The 21886-nt window shown below is 42.5% G+C and overlaps 1 long non-coding RNA gene across 1 annotated transcript in view; it reads right to left on the bottom strand.

Moving 5' to 3' along the window:
* The window catches only part of LOC132346917 (uncharacterized), a 29207-nt gene extending 7920 nt beyond the window's left edge, over positions 1–21287 (bottom strand). Inside the window, exon 1 of the long non-coding RNA XR_009496921.1 lies at positions 19931–21287. This is a non-coding gene — a long non-coding RNA (uncharacterized lncRNA). The remainder of the gene's footprint in view (positions 1–19930) is intronic.
* Between the last annotated feature and the right edge of the window lie 599 nt (positions 21288–21886).

Here is a 21886-nt window from a genome sequence, read left to right as displayed (position 1 = left end):
GCTCAGTCGTGTCTGACTCCTTGTAACCCCATGGACCACAGCATGCTAGGCTTCCCTGTTCTTCGCCATCTCCTGGAGTCTGTTCAAATTCATGTCCACTGAGTTAATCATGACATCCAACCATCTCATCCTCTGTCATCCCATTCTCCTCCTGCCTTCAGTCTTTCCCAGCATAAGGGTCTTTTCTAATGAACTACTCCACCCTATTTAATGTGAATTACTAATGTTAACATTAATGTGAAGATCAAATAAAACCATGTCTGTGAAAATGTCTTGAAGGCTTTAAAACACTCTGCTCCCGGACCAGGGTAATTTACTGAAATGTGAATTTGTTTTTCACTTTCCATTTTTATTCAGTCCTCAGCACCTGTAAGGTAAAAAGCAGCTCTTCCCATTTCCAGGGAAGGTTGAAGGTTGCTGAAGTTGGGGGTGGGAATGTGAGTGCCTTTGAGAGACCAAGGGGACAGTGGTACAGGGTGATTCTATTGGACGGGCTTTACCTAGATCCCCTCTCCAGGATCTACACAATCATCTCCTCAGCTGTCAGATAACCTCAGATAACCTTTTCTCCTCATTTTTAGAACAGAGACCTTTCAGTACATGGCCCAATAGAATTTCATCTTAAGCTATTTATATTCCCTACCCACATGTCTTAAACTGAAACCTCATAACCAGCCAAGAAGGAAATGTCAGGGACAGTCACATATGTCATGGTGATGACTTGGACCTCATTAGTAGGAGATAACCTGGGTGGCATAGGCACCACTCAAGCAAATGGATGCCAGCCAGTCAAAACAGATGCCTGTAAACAAGCTGTACTGGTTTATACCGGCAGCATCCTACCCTGCAGAAACCTGTATCACCAACTCTCCATAAAATCTCAGTGATGAGCACTGCCTTTGTTAAGTTACCCCAAAAAGCAAAATTTGAGAGAAAGACATGGGTGCTGGTCATCTATCTGAGAGGTGATTCCTGGAAGCAGAAGTGAGGGAATGGGGAGAATGAATCTAGGAAGGAAAAAAGCCAGCACGAGGGTGTTACTGAGCCCGTTGCCACTATGGGCAAGAGGCTCAGCCTTGCTGAGACCTTCTGAAGAAAAAGAGAAAGCACATCAGAAGTGATCCACTGGACAATGGAGGATGGACTTTTAGCCATTGACCCCATTCCCCATTAGATGCACACCATGGGGATCCCACATAATGGGGATCTCCCATCACTTGAGCTCTGCCTCCTGTCAGATCAATGGTAGCATTAGATTCTCATAGGAACGTGATCTCTACTGTGAGGTGTGCATGTGAGGGATCTAGGTTATGTGCTCCTGATGAGAATCTAATGCCTGATGATCTGAGGTGGAGTTGAAGAGGTGATGTTAGGATTGGGGAGTGGCTGCAAATATAGATTATCACTAGCAGAGAGGTTTGACTGTACAAAGACCACAGTAAGTCAATTGCTTCCAGACTCATATCAAAACCCTATCAGTGAGTGGCAAGTGACAATTAAGCTGCATCTGTTGGCAGGCTTTATTAGTGGCAAGTGAGTTAATGTACTTCAATTATACAGCTGCATCTGGTGGCAGTCTTTAAGTCATAATCCCACACCTATTTTAGTCCTTCTGTGGCCTGCCTACTATTTTATTTACTACTTCCATCTGTGCCTCTTTCCCACATTGCACACTTGTCTCAGTCACAGTTTTGGTAAGCCCACAAGCTAACCCTAGCCAAAATGAGTAAAAACACAAATGACTCTGGAGAGCTTCTTTGAAAAACAGCAGAGAAGAAGCAGCAGAAGACTCTAAGACTGCCAACAAAAAGAAAGCTGCATTTAAAAGAAATACAGAGTCCTACTTAAATTATGGGTTCATTGAAACAGGTGATTCATATTCTCCAAGCTTGCTTTGTATAATACGTGGCAACTGGCTATCCAACAAAGCCATGAAACTTTCAAAACTGCTTCACCTCATGAAGACTAAGCACCCTGCATTAAAAGATAAGCCTTAGGAGTTTTTCAAAAGAAAAAACATGAACATGAAAAACAGAAGCAATTATTGAAGGCCACCACTTCATCAAATGTGTCTGCACTGAGAGCATCATTTTCAGCGGCTAACAGCAAAGTTAAAGCTAAGAAGCCCCTTACTAATGGTGAGGAGTTGATCCTGCCTGCTGCTAAGGACAATGGCACCCCACTCCAGTGCTCTTGCCTGGAAAATCCCATGGACGGAAGAGCCTGGAAGGCTGCAGTCCATGGGGTCGTTGAGGGTCGGACACGACTGAGCAACTTCACTTTCACTTTTCACTTTCATGTATTGGAGCAGGAAATGGCAACCCACTCCAGTGTTCTTGCCTGGAGAATCCCAGGGACGGGGGAGCCTGGTGGGCTGCCGTCTATGGGGTCGCACAGAGTCAGACACGACTGAAGCGACTTAGCAGCAGCAGCAGCTGCTGCTAGGGACATGCATCATGGGCTTTTAGGAGAGGATGCAATTCAAAAGGTGGCATATGTTCCTCTTCCAGCTAGCTCCATAACTAGATGAATGGATGAAATAGCAGAGGATATTGAGACACAACTCTTAGAGAGGATTAATGAGTCACTATGATATGTGATCTGGGCTTCCTAGGTGGTGCAGAACCCTCCTGCCAATGTAGGAGACTCAGGAGACTCAGGTTCAATCTCTGGATTGGGAGGATACCTTGGAGTAAGAAATGGCAACCCACTCCACTGTTCTTTCCTGGAGAATCCCATGGACAGAGGAGCCTGGAGGACTACAATTCATGGAGTCACAAAGAGTTGGATGTGACTAAGCATGTATCCACACATGGTATGAGATCCAGGTTAAGTTTACCAACATTGACAAGGCAACAATGCTTGATTTGTGTGATATATTTTTCTGGAGAATGTGCATGAGGATATGTTATGAGCACTTTTTTTGCCAAGCAACACCACAGTTGCAGAACTACTCAAGGCTTCAAATGATTACACATCAGAAAAACTGAATTAGTCAATTTTTAACTGACCCTTAACTCACGTCTTTGTATTTGTGCAGCTCTGTGAGGAGATGGATGCAGAGCACACACATCTTCTCATATACAGAAATAAGATGGCTTTCTAAAGGTAGATCACTGACCAGAGTTTTTGAGTTATGAGAGCCACTCCAGAAATTTCTTTTAGGAAAAGTTACCACTGGCAGCACATTTCAGACACAGAATGGGTCATAAAACTTGCTTACTTGTATGACGATTTCACCCACCCTGTGAACTGACTCTCTGTCTTCAGGGGAGAATGACAACTGTGTTTAAGTGGGCAGATAAAGTGGCTGCATTCAAAGCCAAACTGGAATTATAGGGTGACAAGTGAACTTTGGGATTTTTTACATGTTTCAAGCATTAGCAGAGGGCCATGAGCCAGGGCCTTCTTTCTCTCAGCTAGTACATGATCACCTATCTCAGCTTTCAAGAGTGTGAGCATTACTTCCCAGCCACAGAAGACCCCCAAACTGGGAAGGAATAGATCTGTGACCCATTTGTGAATAAGCCAAGTCAATTGACTTTGTCTATGCTAGAAGAGGATCAACTGCTTGAGATTTCAGTTAAAAGTATGTTTGAAACAACTTCAAATTGTTACTAAGTCCAAACTCAGTGGGGAATGTTAAATTCATAAAATAAAATACATTAGGGATTCAAAAGAAACCAATTATACTGAAGAACATTTATCAAAACATTTAAAAATTAACAGATGTTTGACATATACACTTATTTATTAATGTATTATATATCAAAATCTAACTTCATGAATTGCAGCACGCCAGGCCTCCCTGTCCATCACCAACTCCTGGAGTCTACTCAAACTCATGTCCATCGAGTTGGTGATGCCATCCAGCCATCTCATCCTCTGTCGTCCCCTTCTCCTCCTGCCCCCAATCCCTCCCAGCATCAGGGTCTTTTTCAATGAGTCAGCTCTTCACATGAGGTGGCCAAAGTATTGGAGTTTCAGCTTCAGCATCAGTTCTTCCAATGAACAGCCAGGACTGATCTCCTTTAGGATGGACTAGTTCGATCTCCTTGCAGTCCAAGGGACTCTCAAGAGTCTTCTCCAACACCACACTTCAAAAGCATCAATTCTTTGGCGCTCAGCCTTCTTCACAGTCCAACTCTCACATCCATACATGACCACTGGAAAACCCATAGCCTTGACTAGACATACCTTTGTGGCAAAGTTGCCTCTGCTTTTGAATATGCTGTCTAGGTTGGTCACAACCTTCCTTCCAAGGAGTAAGCGTCTTTTAATTTCATGACTGCAATCACCATCTGCCGTGATTTTGGAGCCCCAAAAAATAAAGTCTTACACTGTTTCCACTGTTTCCCCATCTATTTCCCATGAAGTGATGGGACCCGATGCCATGATCTTAGTTTTCTGAATGTTGAGCTTTTTTAAGCCAACTTTTTCAGTCTCCTCTTTCACTTTCATCAAGAGGCTTTTCAGTTCCTCTTCACTTTCTGCCATAAGGGTGATGTCATCTGCATATCTGAGGTTATTGATATTTCTCTACATTTCTCTCAAATCCTTGTCTCAGGGTTGGAATCTGACCTAAGATGGTACTCCTTCCTTCAAAGCCTGCCTCAAATTCCTCCTCCTCCACGACGTCTTCTCTGCTTTCCTCCATAGTTGGTTGACTCTGCCCATCGCTTGGGGCACACTCCTTGATGGTCACATTACTCACATTGCAGTAGTCAGTTTGCACAGCAGGTGCAGGTTTTCTACTGCTGCTGTGACAAATCACCACAACATTAATAAACAAAACAACCGCCATTTATAATCTCCCAATTCTGTAGGTCAGAAGTCTGGATACAACATGGCCCAGTTGAATCCTCTGCTCAATGTCTCACAAAGCTACAATCAAAGTGATGGCAAGGCTTCATTTCCTTCTGAAGGGTCTAGGGACAGACCACCTTTCAAGGCCATTTAGGCTGTTGGCTGAATTTAGGTTCTGTGATTGTCGGGTTCTCAGTTTCCTTTCTGGTGTCAGGCAAAGGCCAGTCTTTGCTCCTTCAAGATTTCTTGCATCACTTCTTGTGCTTTCCATATGGCTACCTCCAGCAAAAGCAGGTCAAGTTTTTCTTGTACTTCAAACCTCTCTGACTTTTCCTTCTGCTGCGTCTCTCTGACTACTGCTGGAGAAAGTTCTCTGTTTGTAATGGTTTGTGTGATTAGATTGGGCCCAGATAATCCAGGATAGCCTCTCTATCTTAAAGTCTTCATTGGTTCCATCTGGAAAGTCCCTTTCATTATGTAATATAGCATATTTATAGGTTCCAGGTATTAGGACGTGGACATCTTTGGGGGCTATCCTGCCTACCACGAGTCTCCCCCACTGTATCAGTTACTCATTTCTTCATAAAGAAACCACCCCAAAATTCAGCAGTTTAAACTAACAACCATTTTATGTGCTCAGGATTCCACACTGGTGCTGGGCTAAGCTTTGTATTTCTTTGTATTTCTTCTGTTGAAGTCCCCAGTGGAACCTAGCCTCAACTGCCTACAGCAGGAAGCCATACTTGAAAATTGTCCTGTCTTCTCTTTCTCACACCCTCATTTAGGCTTTCTGTGAGCATCTCCTAAAGAAAGGGCTTGGACCCAAGTTTTTATTGTAGGACTGTTAGCATCACAGATTTAATATTTTCTTTTTTATTCTTGTTACTTCTTGGTTGTCTTCTTAGGGGATTTCAACCTGGTCTCAATCCATCTGTATGTATGTTACCTTTGCAAAATGTGTTCTGTTATTATTAAAACTATAACCAGATCCCACTTCTGCCTCACTTGATGGTCAACATTTCATGTCTTCTTATGATCAGAAATCAATCTAACTAAATTTGTCCTGCTCCAGCCACTTGTTGCCTTGCTGTTTGAGAAAAAATGTGCAATAAACTAAATAGACTCCATGCTGAGGATATAGATTTTCATTTCCTAATTTTCTCTACTACATTCTGTATCTTCCTATTTTTTTCTAAACCCCTGGTCTGAACTTGAAAGCACTGGTTGGTAACCAATTTCCGTTCCTTGATGAAGAAACCCTTGTTTACATTTAGAGTTTCCTATTATGTTACTAAAGAGGCTAAGAGTCATTTCCTCCTTATGCTGTACGAGCAGTTTATATCCAGCTGTGTCTATACACAACAACAGAACACTTACAGAAGTCTTAGGATCATAATCCTTCTACAAAGCCAGATTCTAAACACAGAATGTTCTCAATTATGTGGAATCTAAAAAACAAACAAAACCCAAATTTATAGAAAAAGAGATAAGATTTGTGGTTACTGGAGGTGGAGGATGGAGAGTGGGGTAATTGGAAGAAAATGGTCAAAAAGTACAAATTTCCAGTTATAAGATAAATAAATACTAGAGAAGTAATATATACAAAATTACAACCATAGTTAACATGCTATTTGGTGCATATGAAAGCTGTTAAAGGAATAAATTTAAAAGTTCTCATCACAAGGGAAAAAAATTCATTTTATTCTTTTTTTTTAATCTATATGAGATGATGGAGGATAACTAAACTTATTGTGGTAAATGTTTCACAGTGCATTTAGGTCAATAATTATGCTGTGCATCTTAAACTTACACAGTGCTGAGTGTCAATTATATCTCAATAAAACTGGGGGGAGGGAATGAAAATGTTAAGTTTTGAGGGGCCACAATTTACCCTCTACTTTCAAAGAAAATATCCTTGTGTGGTAGAATTATGAGTAATTTACATTTTTTTCTCTTTAATTTTCTATACTTTTCAAAATTTTATAAACGTTATGTTTTATCTTTTTAGCCAGAGAGAAAAAAAGGGGATTTCTTAAAAACAATTTTTAATTATCCGATCAGTCTTTCTAACACTTAATCTTAAAAAAGATCCTCCTTGAGACTGATTGACCCGCTTCCTGTTAACCTGTGGCCAAAAGGTCACTTAGTGGCTGCTAGGGCCACTTCTAGATCTTGTCTTAAAGTGGAAACTCCCAGATGCTGACTCTGAGTCAGGACTTAGTAGTGGTTTATGTGGGAGGCAATCCCAAGAAATCTCAGTGGGACAGAAGGTAGCCTGCCCAGGTCTTTATCAAGTGGGCTACCAGAGGGGCCTTTGAAAGCTTGGGCAGAACACAACTTGGAGTGTCCCACTGCAGGGAGAGGGAACTGACCTGCTAGCCAGACATCAAGGGCCACTCCCAAATGGGTGGGCGGTTCCTGAGCACTCTGGACTATCATGTGAGCCCTGGCAGCAGCAGAAGACCCAGGCCCCGCCCCCAAAGGAGTCAGTGAGGGCATACTGGTGGGCTACAGCTTCTGGCACAGGTGTAGTAGGAAAGAAATGAAATCGTGCACTTTGATACCTAACTACCAAAACCACAGCCTCAACTAGCGCCATCACAGGACGCTAAAGTCAGCATCCTTGGAAACCTGATTTCAGGTAACACATCACCTCCAGGGAATTATCTGTGGGAGTCCACACATTAATTCATGTCACTCAATAACATGTCAGAAGTCTTTGATTGAAAGTGACAAAACCCAATTCTGATTGGTATAGACACTAAAGTGGGGGTGAGAGATTATTTTTTGTAATTCATCAACACAGAGTGAACAGTAGTGTCCTCTGTGATAATTGTCTTGTCCTGACTTCAATGTCACTGCTGGAGATTATAAAGTATAGGAATATAAAGAGTGCTCTTCAGCAGGGAGATGCAAATTATAATAACAATGAACTCTGATTTCTGAGCCTTTAGACTGGCAAAATTTTAAAGTCTGAAAATATCAACTGTGATGAGAGTGGAAAATCAGCAACAGGGCTGTTACACTTTGCCAGTGAGAGTGAAAATTGGAATGATTGCAATAGGAAGCAATTTTGCAGTACTTAATAAATTAATGTGTGCATAATGCCAACTCAACAGTTTCCTACTCAGTTATATGTATGACCAAGCAAGGTTTTTGCACATATGGGTCAGGCCATGTGAACTAGAGGGAAACAATAGAATGGGGAAGACTACAGATCTCTTTAAGAAAGTTAGAGATACTAAGGGTATATTTCATGCAAGGATGGGCACAATAAAGGACAGAAACAGCAAGGACTTAACAGAAGCAGAAGAAATTAAGAAGAGGTGGCAAGAATACACAGAAAAACTAGACAAAAAAAGGTGTAATGACCTGGATAACTACAACAGTGTGGTCAATTCACCTAGAGCCAGACATCCTGGAGTGTGAAGTCATCCTGGGCCTTAGGAAGCATTACTACAATCAAAGCTAGTGGAGGTGATGGAATTCCAGCTGAGTTATTTCAAATCCTATTTCAAATGATGCTGTGAAAGTGCTACACTTAATATGCCAGCAAATTTGGAAAACTCAGCAAAGTCCACAGGGCTGGAAAATGTCAGTTTTCATTCGAATCCCAAAGAAAGGCAATGCCAAAGAATGTTCAAACGGTACTGTGCTCATTTCATATGCTATCAGGGTAATGCTCAAAATTCTTTAAGCTAGACTTCAACAGTACATGAACCAAGAACTTTCAGATGTACAAACTGGATTTAGAAAATGTAGAAGAACCAGAGATCAAATTGTCAACATCTGTTGGGTCATAGAGAAAGCAAGGGAATTCCAGAAAAACGTCAACTCCTGCTTCAAAGACTATGTTAAAGCCTTTGGCTGTGTGGATAACAAGAAACTATGGAAAATTCTTAAACAGATGGGAATATGAGACCACCTCACTTGTATCCTGTGAAGCAACAGTTAGAACCTTACATGGAACAATGGACTGACTCAAAATTGGAAAAGATTATATATTGTTACCCTGCTTATTTAACATCTATGCAGTGTACATCATGCAAAATGCTGGGCTGGTTGAATCCCAGGCTGGAAACAAGATTACCAGGAGAAATATCAATAGCTTCAGATATGCAGATGATACCACTTTAATGGCAGAATGCAAAGAGGATCTAAAGAGCCTCTTGATGAGGGTTTAAAGAGGAGAGTGAAAAAAGCTGGTTTGATACCCAACATTCAAAACATGAAGATCATGGCATCCCAAGATCGTCCCATCAATTCATGGCAAATAGATGGGGAAAAAGTAGAAACAATGACAGACTATTTTCTTGGGCTCCAAAATCACTGTAGACAGTGACTGTAGCCATGAAATTAAAAGACACTTGCTCCTTGGAAGAAAAGCTATGACAAGCCTAGATAGCATATTAAAAAGAAGAGACATCACTTTGCCAACAAAGGTCCATATAGTCAAAGCTATGGTTTTTCCAGTAGTCATGTATGGATGTGAGAGTTGGACCATAAAGAAGGCTGAGCTCCAAAGAATTGATACCTTCAAATTCTGGTACTGTTGCAGGAAGGGGGACCCCTTCCAGGGCCTGAAAGTGGGCTCTTGTCTAACATTCAGAAAGGAATTGTCCAAGGAGACGCATATGCTGACAAAGCAAGAGATTTTATTGGGAAAGTGTGCCCGAAGAGAGAGCAGTAGAGTAAGAGAACCCAGGAGAACTGCTCTGCCACATGGCTCCCAGTCTCAGGTTTTAGGTGATAGGTTTTAGGTCTCAGGTGATAGGATTCGTTTCCGGGCTGTCTTTAGCCAATCGTTCTGACTCAGAGTCCTTCCTGGTGGTGTATGCCTTGTTCAACCAAGATGGATGCCAGCGAGAAGGATTCTGGGAGGTGGTTGGACACATGATGTCACCTTTTGACTTTTCCTGAACTCTTCTGGTTGGTAATTATTAGTTCCTTGTTCCTTATCAGGACTTCCTGTCGTAAAACAACTCATGCAAATGGTTACCAAGGTGCCTGGCCAGGGTAGGTGGTTTCAGTCAGTGTACTTCCCCTAACAGTGCTGGAGAAGACTCTTGAGAGTCCCTTGGACAGCAAGGAGATCAAACCAGTCAATTCTAAAGGAAATCAACCCTGAATATTCACTGGAAGGACTGATGCTGAAACTGAAGCTCCAATACTTTGGCCACCTCATGCAAATAGCCGACTCATTGTAAGAAACCCTAATGCTGGGAAGGATTCAGGGTAGGATGAGAAGGCGGCGACTGAAGATGAGATGGTTGGATGGCATCATCGACTCAATGGACAAAAGTTTGAGCAAATTCCAAGAGATAGTGAAGGACAGGGATGCTTTCAGTACTGACATGCTGTGGTCCATGGGGTTGCAAAGAGTCAAACAGAACTTAGCAACTGAACAACAGCAATGTGTTTATAAACCTCTTGTGATAGTGAAGTGATAGACTACTGCAGGGCAAGTACAATCAGTGTTTGAATTAGAGCTCTTTTTTTTTTTTTTCAGGAAAAAGATAAAAAATATAATGGTGAGGGACTTCCCTGCCGATCCTGTGACTAAGACTCCACGCTCCCAGTGCACTCCTAAGACTTTTCATGCCAAAATGAAGATGGAAGATTCTGTGTGCTGCAACTAAGACTTAGTTGCCAGAGTAAAATAAGTACTAAATAAATGACATGCATATTCCATAGACAGAATGCAGTCCATCTCAAAATGTGACAGTGGTCCCCAAGTATGGCATGATTACTTTTTATGGGCTGAGTAATTGCATATACTAATGAGTGAGATGACTATTTCAACTATTTGGGGCGGGGCGTGGATTTCTAGGAATTGAGCCACATTTTGGCCTTTTATGATTGGCCTCAGAACTGTCATGGCACCGGTGAGTGTGTCATTTAGCTAATGGATTATAACGAGCATGTAATGAGGCTCAAGGTCTACTGGAAGTCTAATCTTCTGCCGTCTTGGGCCTAATCTGCTCTAACCAGTTTTCATCATATCCTGTGTTTGTCAAAGGCTGTGTCATCCTTTTGATGTTGTGCTCTGCCCCCTTTCCTCCTATCTCAGCCATATTTGACTTTTTAAAAAAAAATAAATTTTAAGAAATCACATCAGAAACTATTGTGTAAGAATATTTAGTTCAGTATTTTAGAAAGACTTCTTGCTCAGTCGTGTCTGACTCTTAGTGACCCCATGGACTGCAGCCTACCAGGCTCCTCCGCCCATGGGATTTTCCAGGCAAGAGTACTGGAGTGGGGTGCCATCTCCTTCTCCGAATAATAAGCTTTAGAGAGTGAAATGCTTCATCATTCAGGATGACACAAGAGTGTCACATGAGTCCCAAGGCACAGTGCATCTGATGGAAAGTTCTCTTTCATCCTGGACCCTCTCTTCACCAGCATTTCTTCCAAAAACACAAGATAAATTCTGCACCACTGGATGAGACCACTCCACCTTTTTTTGTCTGGAAGTTGTGAGAAAGTGCAGAGGTGCAATTTTAAGATACTGAGATGGAACAGGATACTGTGGGGTCCTCTCAGCTACAGAGCCTTTCCATATCCCCAGTTTCTAGGACTAGGAGATAGTCTTCTTTAAGCCTCTTTGACCTTCCCTGAGTTCCAAAGGGCAGATTCAAATAGCCATTTATCAGGGAAGGGAAGGAATATGGAAACAAGGAGGAGCAGTCAAGAAACAATACTTCAGAGATAAAGCAAGGTCCTGCTTCCTCCTCAACAAATGCACATAACAATATTTTTGAGTTCTTCTGCAGAAACTAAGGCCCCACCCAGGTAAAGGATGATATCTTCAGGCTGAGCACAAGATTCCTGGAACACCACCATGTTACCTCACCTCCAACCAATCAGAAGAAAGTCACACACTCTGTTCATCCCCAATTTTGCCTTAAAAACTTATCCCAAAACCTTTGAGGTGTCCAGGGGTTTTGAGCATGAGCCATTGTTCTCCTAGCTTGGCCCTGCAATAAACCTTGCTCTGCTCCAAACTCTGATGTTTTGGCTTGTTAGACTTCACTGTGTCTTAGGTGTACAAACCTGTGTCTGGTAACAACACCTGATGAAAGTTACACAAAACTGGCCCCCAGTCAAGTCTAGAGGGCATCATGGTTGTTAACAGAACAGATCACTTGTATCTTCCTATTTCTACAAGGTATTGTTAACCAAGGCCTCGGCATATTTGTTTTCATATTGCTAAGGAAGTTACTTATAAAGCCCTAATAGACACAAAACAGTACGGAAAATTGCACAATTGCTTGACTTCTTTGAGTAAAACATTTGTAAGTGTGTATCTTAGAGCTTAGAGTCAAAGCCTTTATTGCCTTGCTTTAGTTAAAGCTGTGTGTGTGTGTTCATGTGCAAGGCTGTGATTTTAAGATTTTAAGATATTTTAATTGATTTTTATGGTATTTTCACAAGTTACATTTATTGTTGTGAAAAAATAATCAATACAAAGTGTAAAGTTGACAGAAAAAGGCCCTTGGCTGTTTCAACCACACCCGAGCCCCCCCTTTTTCTAAAAATAAAAATTGCTATTTAATGTGGTGTGTTTCCTCCAAACTGTTATCTATATAAGTAGACATGCTATGTAAGTATAGACACCAGCTTATCTGATGGCTCCGATGGTAAAGTGTCTGCCTGCAATGTGGGAGACCCAGGTTCGATCCCTGAGTTGGGACAATCCCCTGGAGAAGGAAATGGCAACGCACTCCAGTATTCTTGCCTGGAAAATCCCATGGACAGAGAAGCCTGGTAGGCTATAGTCCATGGGGTCGCAAAGAGTCAGACACGACTGAGCGACTTCACTTTACTATAGACATGTGCACTAGAAATATTATCTTTAATATTAAAGCTTTGATATTGTCAGCTACACATTGGTGCTTGCCAAGGGCAATTGCTGGAGAAGGCAATGGCACCCCACTCCAGTACTCTTGCCTGGAAAATCCCATGGGTGGAGGAGCCTGGTAGGCTGCAGTCCATGGGGTCGCTAAGAGTCGGATACAACTGAGCGACTTCCCTTTCACTTTTCACTTTCATGCATTGGAGAAGGAAATGGCAACCCACTCCAGTGTTCTTGCCTGGAGAATCCCAGGGATGGGGGAGCCTGGTGGGCTGCCGTCTATCGGGTCGCACAGAGTCGGACACGGCTGCAGTGACTTAGCAAGGGCAATTGCCAGGGCTTCCCAGGTGGCGTTAGTGGAATCTGCCTGCAATGCAGGAGACACAGGAGCTGCAGATTCTATCCCTGGGTTGGGAAGGTCCCCTGGAGGAGAATCCCATGGAGAGGAGCCTGGGGGGCTACCTGGCAGGCTACAGTCCATAGCGTTGCAAAGAGTTGGACGCGACTGAAGCAATTTAGCACACATGGATGCAACGGCATTTGCCATCTGCCTCTGTGGAGATTGAATCTATTCTGTTGACCTTTGACACACCCTGAAGGGAGTTCCAGGTGGAGAATGAGGCACTTTGGGCTCCAGGAAAACTGGTGGAATAGGTCTTTAGATAGTTAGATTTCATGATCCCAGTCCTTGCATCTCCTCACATCTGCAAAAGCACTAAATCCCTTCATGGTGACAGAAGCTCCTCATGACTAGCAGAAACTTTTTAAGTGTTTGATTGCATTGAGCTCCCCCTTCACCAAAATCACACATACTGACCTTCCCCCACAACCTCTTTGGAGCAGCTTCTCTGAGTTATTTGAAGTGATATCTCCCAGGCTGCAGTCCTCATTTTTCCCGAAATAAAACTTAACTTGCAACTCTCACATTGTGCTTTTTAAGTTGATAATATAATTATAATAATTCTTGGTCTTCTACCACTTGCTTTTCTCAACTAATAACATATGACAGCTAAGAGTATTGATACATTTCTTATGAGACAGGCATAATTCAAAATTCTTTACATGCATTAATCCGCTTAATTCTCAAAAAAGGGAGAAAAAAGAAAAGAAAAACCCTAGGGCTTCCCTGGTGACTCAGATGATAAAGAATTCGCCTGCAATGTGGGATACCTGGGTTCAATCCCTGGGTTGAGAAGATCCCCTGGAGGAGGGCATGGCAACCCAATCCAGTATTCTTGCCTGGAGAATCCCCATGGACAGAGGAGCCTGGCAGGCTACAGCGCACGGGGTCACAGAATTGGAGATGACTGAGTGACTAAGCACAGCACAGGAAGCAAATACTATTACTTTTCCCATTTCACAAATGGGAGAGTGGAAGACTGGAATACTTAGAGTACAGACAGGCAGGAAGGGCCAGCACTATGATTTGAATCCAGGCCAACTGGTGTTAAAGCCTTCATTGGTTACTGCTGCACCATGTTGCCCTTATTCTTAAGAGCTTGTTATGTTACTATGTATCAGCTCAGTTCAGTCGCTCAGTCTGTCCGACTCTTTGCGACCCCATGAATCGCAGCACGCCAGGCCTCCCTGTCCATCACCAACTCCCAGAGTTCACCCAGACTCACGTCCATCAAGTCAGTGATGCCATCCAGCCATCTCATCCTCTGTCGTCCCCTTCCCCTCCTGCCCCCAATCCCTCCCAGGATCAGAGTCTTTTCCAATGAGTCAACTCTTCGCATGAGGTGGCCAAAGTACTGGAGTTTCAGCTTTAGCGTCAGTCCTTCCAAAGAAATCCCAGGGCTGATCTCCTTCAGAACGGACTGGTTGGATCTCCTTGCAGTCCAAGGGACTCTCAAGAGTCTTCTCCAACACCACAGTTCAAAAGCATCAATTCTTTGGCATTCAGCTTTCTTCACAGTCCAACTCTCACATCCATACATGACCACAGGAAAAACCATAGCCTTGACTAGACGGACCTTTGTTGGCAAAGTAGTGTCTCTGCTTCTTTAGTTATAGCATGGTTTTCAACAGCATGGATGAATCATAGTTTACATAGCCATTCTGTCCTGCTGGACATTTGCATCATTTCCAGTGCTTTATGACTCAGCTATTTCTTGTGCATACTCTTCTTGTGCATGTGGGTAACTATTTCTCCAGGCTAGGTACCTAAAATTGGAGTGCAGGGTATGCACACTTAAAGTGTTGACGTGTAACACTAGGTTCTCTTTGGGAGAAGAATTTTCAATAGTACATATCCTCGTAGACACTGGATACTATTAGACTTTTAAATTTTCTTAGAGAATTCACATTCTTACAGACTCTAGATATTACCAATTTTTAAAATGTTTCTTAAGCTGGTAGGCAAAAATTATATTTCTTACTGGTTGTAACTTCTATTTCCTTGGTTTTTAGTGAAGTTGAGACCTTTTTATTTGTTCATTGGAAATTTGAATTTCAACTTCCATAAATATCTTTTGTCTGATTTTTATCAGATTACTTTTTCGTTTTGATTTGAATCATATATATGTATATTAAAATTATTTTCCTGCTATACTTATTGCAAATGTTTTCTCTCAGTCTATCCCTTGTCTTTCAAATTTATTTTTGGTGACTTCTGACTCAAGCAGTATTCAATATTTATAAAGACAAGTTCTTTTTGATTTTTGAAGCTGAGTCTTTCTCACTCTCCATCTTTAGAAAAAATATACATAAACATATAATACATGTTTATTGTAGAAAATATAGATGCTACAGATAAAAGTTAAAAGTAAAAATCAAGTGTAATTCTATCCCTCAGGAACAAACAAAAATTGCTAATGTTTTGAGTATTTCCCATTAATATTTTAAATAGGAGAACAGATAATAGTTACACTATTTTTTAAGGACCATTTAAAAATATATATCTTTATTAACTTATTTAGGCTGTGCCGGGTCTTAGTTGCAGCACACGGGATCTTTAGTTGAAGCATGTGGGAACTAGTTCCCCAACCAGGGATCAAACCCAGGTCCCCTGCATTGGGAGCATGGAGTCTTAGCCACTGGACCACCAGGGAAGTCCCTAAAGGACAATTTTTTAAAGATTTTGATGTAACTATTTTTTATGTCTGGTGAACTGTTTTAAGACATTTTCAAGACTGTAGGGGAATTATCATATACAAGGAAAACTCTGTGTTCTTAGCAATCTGGGCTGGAAAAATGCAGAGAGGACATTTCCAAGCTGTTGGTAGAATTCACCTCTTATTTCAAGAAGTAGGGAGGATACCCAGAGGAGTACATGCAGCACCATTTGTTGGGGAGATGTTTCTGTTCCCACCAGGACCCTCTACCTCCAGACATCTCTGGTTACATTTGTGATATAAATGAGTAACCAAGGCCCCTTGGGTGCAACCCTTCCTCTCTCCATATGATCACTTAAGGCTCGATGTCATTTGAAACCCTGAGCCCTAAATTCTCTTGGGTCTCATTTGTTGTCTTGCTCCAGTCACTAAAGAGACTGAGCATAAAGTTTCCATTATTTTCAAAGAAGACTTTGCACTAACTGAGCTCTGGAGGCCATTAGAAAATATGATTTTCCGCCTCTAAAGTTAAAGATGGAGGGCATTTTTTTTTTAAGTTAAAAACAAGAAAGCATTTTAGGAGCATTGTTTTACTCTCAAGTCTAATTACTACACAAACATCATTATAACGATGTAAAGGAAAGACAACAATCATTCATTGCTCCTCTATCATCTGTTTTCACATTTTAATGGCTTCTAGCAAATGTAGAATGTTTAAAACAAAAATTCAATTCCCTCCTTCTCACCTCAAGTCACTCATAGTATAGGACAGATTCTCTGTCTGTCTATGTCCATTTCTACTACACACACGTGACTGCTGTCAGGCTAGTAAGTTCTTCACAGTTTAATTCATGTATACTGTCAATTCATTAGGAAATCTAAGGCAGAGAGGTATTGAAAATTTTAGTTTCTCCAATCACGTTTTTAACCATGTTCTTTTGAGACTCTCTTCCCATTCCTGAATGTTATCTATAGCAGGTGCTATTTACGCCTTGACCATACAGCTCTCATCATTCATACCAAATGCTTCTTGATGCAAGTGCTTGGGTTTTCCACTTGAGCTAATTCCAGGGAGGGCAGGGAATTAATACCTCTGGGAGCAGCCCTCAAACAGTGACAGATAAGAGCTGGTGGATAGGTACCCCAGCTCCCTCACCCCTCAGGTTGGACAGCTCTGAGGTGTGCTCTTCACCCTCTCCCAGAGGCCTTTGTGGAACTGAGGCACAGTTGCCCACCCTTTGCTATTAATAACATATCTATAGCTTCCTTCCTTTCCCTATGTCACTTTGCTGCTCCCCTACAGTGCTTCCTGGGATCATATCCCAAATAAACTTGCATGCACATTCTTGTCTTCTGGTCTGCATCTATGGGAAGGCTGCAGCAATGATCATATAGCACATTCCCAACATCTGGCTATAGCTGGCTGAACACAAGCTGAGTTTCTGCCTGTGCTGATCTGATCACATTCTTTCTCCCTGGAAACTTGAATTGGGAGAGAGAACATGCCAATTGTCTACAGGAAGCTGGGGGCTCTCTCATGCAAACTAAGGAGATTTGCAGTGCAGTGATGGGTAGGAGAAGCAGAGAAAGTCAGTCTGCAGGAAGAGAAAGGGATGAAGGGAGGAAGGGAGATAGAGTGATGGAGAGAGAGAAGAGAATGGACAAGAGAATCAGTGATGAGAGAGAGGTTCCTGTTCCAGGCTCCCTTCCTTCCTGAAGCCCTCCTACATCTGCTTCCTGGTCTGTGAGTTAAGCCAATATAAGCATCATAAATTCTCCTCTTTCTCTTAAACTACCTTAAATAACTTGTTACCTACCTCCAAACAGAAGATCATCAGGAAGTTAGACTCACCCTCTCAGAGAGTTGGAAATCCATGTTCCAGGATTCTTCCCCTCCCCACCCTGAGCTCTTCCCATGAGAAGATGAGGCTCTGCCCTCTGACCTTCTCCTATGACTGGCCTCCTAGGCGGACTCCCTCAGCTGGTGACCCCCACATGGCTGGTGGGCTCTGCTGAGATGGTGCATGTGGTGCTTTTGGAGTGCTACATAACGTCATCTGGACCGTTTTCCACTGAAGATCCCTTCAGGCAGTGGCAGTCTTGAGTCCCCTCAGCCTCTGCCAGCCCCAGGCTGCAGGCCCTCTACAAGGTGAAACATCGCCTTACTGGACAACTAGGGCAGCCTCTTGACATCAGTTTCTACTCTACCCTGTGCTCTTTCATAAGAAAGACTGGGGGTCCCTTGAGGTTCCTGCTCATGCCCTCAGGCTGAGAAACAAGATGAGGAAAAGGCTCCACCCCTTTCCTCTTGAGGCACACTACAGTGTGGTCACTGCTCACCTGGCAGGGACTGCTTCATCAGGGCCTCCCTGTTTCAAAGTGAGAACATTTAGGAAGCCCTGCCAATCTCTAAGTTCATGAGCACCCCATATTCCAGGGGACATATGTCAACTCTCTCAAGAGTCACAAATGTCCAAACGTCTTCTCAAATGTCACCCTGGCAATGAGTCCTATCTTGACTTCATGATCTAAAATGTCAGCCTCTCCTTTCCCCTGCTTTTGTTTTTTCCCCTTAACTTTTCTCTAACATTTTCCCATACATTTGTCTTGTTGTGGATTTTTTTCGTTTGTTTGTTTTCCCCAGTAGAATGTAAGCTCCATGAATTATTGCCCATTTTATTTAGTGCTGAATCCCCAGAACTTAAAACAAGATATGATGCACAGTAAGAACCTGTATTAGTCAGGGTTCTCCAGAGAAATAAACTCAAGTATATATACAGTTGATCCTTGAATTTGAACTGCACAAGTCCATTTATATCTGAATTTCTTTCACTAAATATGTATCACAGTACTACACGATCCACCATCCATGGTCGGTTGAATCCATAGATGTAGAACCATAGATACAGAGCACTCACTATAAAGTTATATCTGAATTTTTGACTGAGGAAATGGTCTAGGCCCCTAACTCCTGCATTGTGAAAATGCCAATTTTATTCATGTGTGTGTGTGTGTATATATATATATATATATATATATGTGTGTGTGTGTGTGTGTGTGTGTGTGTGTGTGTATACATAAAAATTATGATATATATACTAGGACATATATATCTTAGCCCATTGAGGCTGTCCTAACAAACTATCCTAGACTGGGAGGATTAAAAACAACAAAAATTGTATTTCTCACAGTTCTGGAGGCTGGGAAACCCAAGGTATGTGCAGATTAGGTGAGAGATCTGTTAAGAATCCGCCTGCCAATGCAGGGGTCACAGGGGAAGAGTCCACATGTCTTGGGGCAACTAGGCCCATGTGCCACAATTACTAAGCCTGTACTTTAGGGCCTGCGAGCTGCAACTACTGAAGGCTACCAGCTCTAGAGTCCATGCTCCGCACAAGAGAAGCCACCAGAATGAGAGGCCTACGCACTGCAACTAGAGAAAGACCCTGCGCGTCAACAGAGACCCAGCACAGCCAAAAATAGATTAATTAATTAAGTTTTTTATAAAAGAAGCTGAAGAAGACCAATGTCCTAGCTCAAGGACCATCAGGCAGAGTGAGAGCAAATTCTTCCTAATCTCTGTTTTCTTCAGACCTTCAGTGGATTAGACAGAAAGGAAAGGAAACCAGTTGCTAAGTCATGTCTGACTCTTCTGATCATGGACTGTAGCCTGCCAGGCTCCTCTGCTCCTAGGATTTTCCAGGCAAAAATACTGGAGTGGGTTGCCATTTCCTTCTCCAGGGGATCTTCCCAACCCTAGGATCGAGCACAGGTCTGTCTTTACCAACTGAGCTACCAGGGAAGCTCATTAGATGAGGATTAGATGAGGCCCATCAAAATTAAGGTTGGCAGTCTGCTTCACTACCAATTCAGATGTCATTTCATCCAAACACAGCCTCACAGACACACCCAGAATAATATTTAACTAAGTATCTGGGCACCCCATGACTCACTCAATTTGACATAAAATTAATCATTACAGTGCCCAAGAAATATATGGTTAACAAATGGATGAGCTCCCATCATCAGTCTCCTCTCCAGATTTATAATCTAGGCAGTCAGGATTAAGATGTTTATCTCTTCTTCCTGCAAATCATCACTTTGTTTAAGCAATTCCTTTGGAGCCTCCCCAATCATTTGATTTAGAGATGGGGAAATCCACCCCTTCTCCACTCCATTCCCCGCTAAGCCACTTCCTTCCAACACCACTCACCGGGGGAAGCATCCAACCCTGGGGGTTGACAGCTCTCCTTAGAATGAGAAGTGTGTATGTTTACTGTTTTCAGCTGCATCCCCTAATGCCAACAGGATGTCAACAGAAGAGATCCCTCTTACAGAATGTTGTTGCACAAGTTTCCTGTCTGGCAGATTGTGAAAAATGGCCACAAACTCCTCCTTTCCAAGCTTTACCTGCCCTTTTCCAATATGCCTCTATATTTCCTCCTATTAAAGAGTGGAAATAATTTCTCTACCCTTTGAGTCTGGACAGACCTTATCACTTGCTGTGATCAATAAAATGTGGCAGGGACAACTACTGAGCCCTCTCACCCTAGTTCCCGTGCTCTGCAACAAGAGAGTAGCCCCCACTTGCTGCAAATAGAGAAAGTCTGTGGGCCGCAACGAAGACCCAGCATAGCCAAAATAATAATAATAATAGTAACAATAGTCAATAATAAAATAAAATATGGCAGGAATGCATTGTGGGGAGTTCTGAGCAAAGCCTTAAGAACCCTTGTAGCTACTGCTCTCACTTTCTTTCCAGGTAAAGTAGGCCAGCCTCATCTCCTGGCACCAACCACCAGACATGCAAATGAGCTGCTCAGTTCATCCGGCCTGTCATGCCTGATTGTAGCAATGTGAGTGACTGTACTGGTTTTCTATTGCTATAGAACAAGTTAACACCAGCTGGAAACAATGTGCATTTACCACCTCACAGTTCTGGAACTCCAAGATAGATCTCACCAGGCTAAAACTGAGCTGTCAGCAGGGCTGCATTCCTTTTCAGAAGTTTTAGGGGAGAATCTTTTTCTTTGCTTATTCAGACTGTTGGCAGAATTCAGTCTCTTGCAGCTGTAGGATTGAGGTCTCCTGTTTGCTGCCTGTTAGTGAGGGCTGTTCCTATACTCCTTGGCTCATGAACCCTTTCCCCAATATTCAAAGCCAGCAGTGATGGGCCAAGTCCCTTTGCCACTTCAAATCTCTCCCATCTCTTCTTCCATTACATCTCTGTGACTAACTCTTCTGCCTTCTTCTTACACTTTTAAGTGCCCATGTGACTACACTGGACCCATCCAGACAATCAAAGATAATCTTCTTAGCCAAAGGTCCATAAACTTAATTCCATTTACAAAGTCCCTTTGACCATGTAACATACCCAGACTTAATATCAGGGATTAAAGCATCAACATCTTTGGAGGAGGTACATTATTCCACTTACCACGGTGACCCCAGATGAGGGTATCAGGACCACCCAACTCAAAGGCTGACCCACAGAATCATCAGCAAGTAAAATGGGTAGTTAAAGGAGCAATAATGAACTGATCCGTGCTGTACACAATAATATCAGGTCACAAACAGCCAAAAGAAAATGTGTTTGGAATATGTTCTCAAAATTCCAAAGGAGTCCCTCAAGCCTTGAAAGCTCTTAGAGACAAAATTCTCTGGGTTTGGAGTCTCGGCCCTGTCTTCTTGCTGCTAACTGCCTCTCAAAGTGGAAAATGAATGATAAGCCTTTAAGAATCTGGATTCTCAAAGTATATTATTAGTAAAATGTATGAGTTGGACCCAAGTGATCATTAAATGCTGCCTGGGCTCCATGCTTTCCTGGATACATCTCTCCTGGCTGCTTGTTGAAAATCAGCTATGTTGCCAGATGGTTCCTTTTAAGGTTGTCACTTGTCCTGCAAAGGGTTGGACACATTTTACTACATCACACAGTATCTTTATCTTATTGTCTTTATTGTGAAAAGGCAAAATCTACAAAACCAGGATGAGAAAGACAGATGTATGATCTTCAGATTCTCATTAAATCAAGGAGCAATCTGCCAGAGCCAGGACAGCAGCTGGACACAGTGTGGGATCTCTGGTGCATTTGGACCAGGATATTTGGCCATGAGGAGAATGCAATAACCCTCATACTACAAGGTCCCTACTGCCCTCGCTGCAAAGT

This window comes from Bos taurus, chromosome 13, assembly GCF_002263795.3.
Source record: "Bos taurus isolate L1 Dominette 01449 registration number 42190680 breed Hereford chromosome 13, ARS-UCD2.0, whole genome shotgun sequence".
Taxonomy (NCBI): Eukaryota; Metazoa; Chordata; class Mammalia; order Artiodactyla; family Bovidae; genus Bos; species Bos taurus.
Note: the sequence above shows the minus strand (reverse complement) of the source record. Positions and strands in the feature narration are given on the sequence as shown.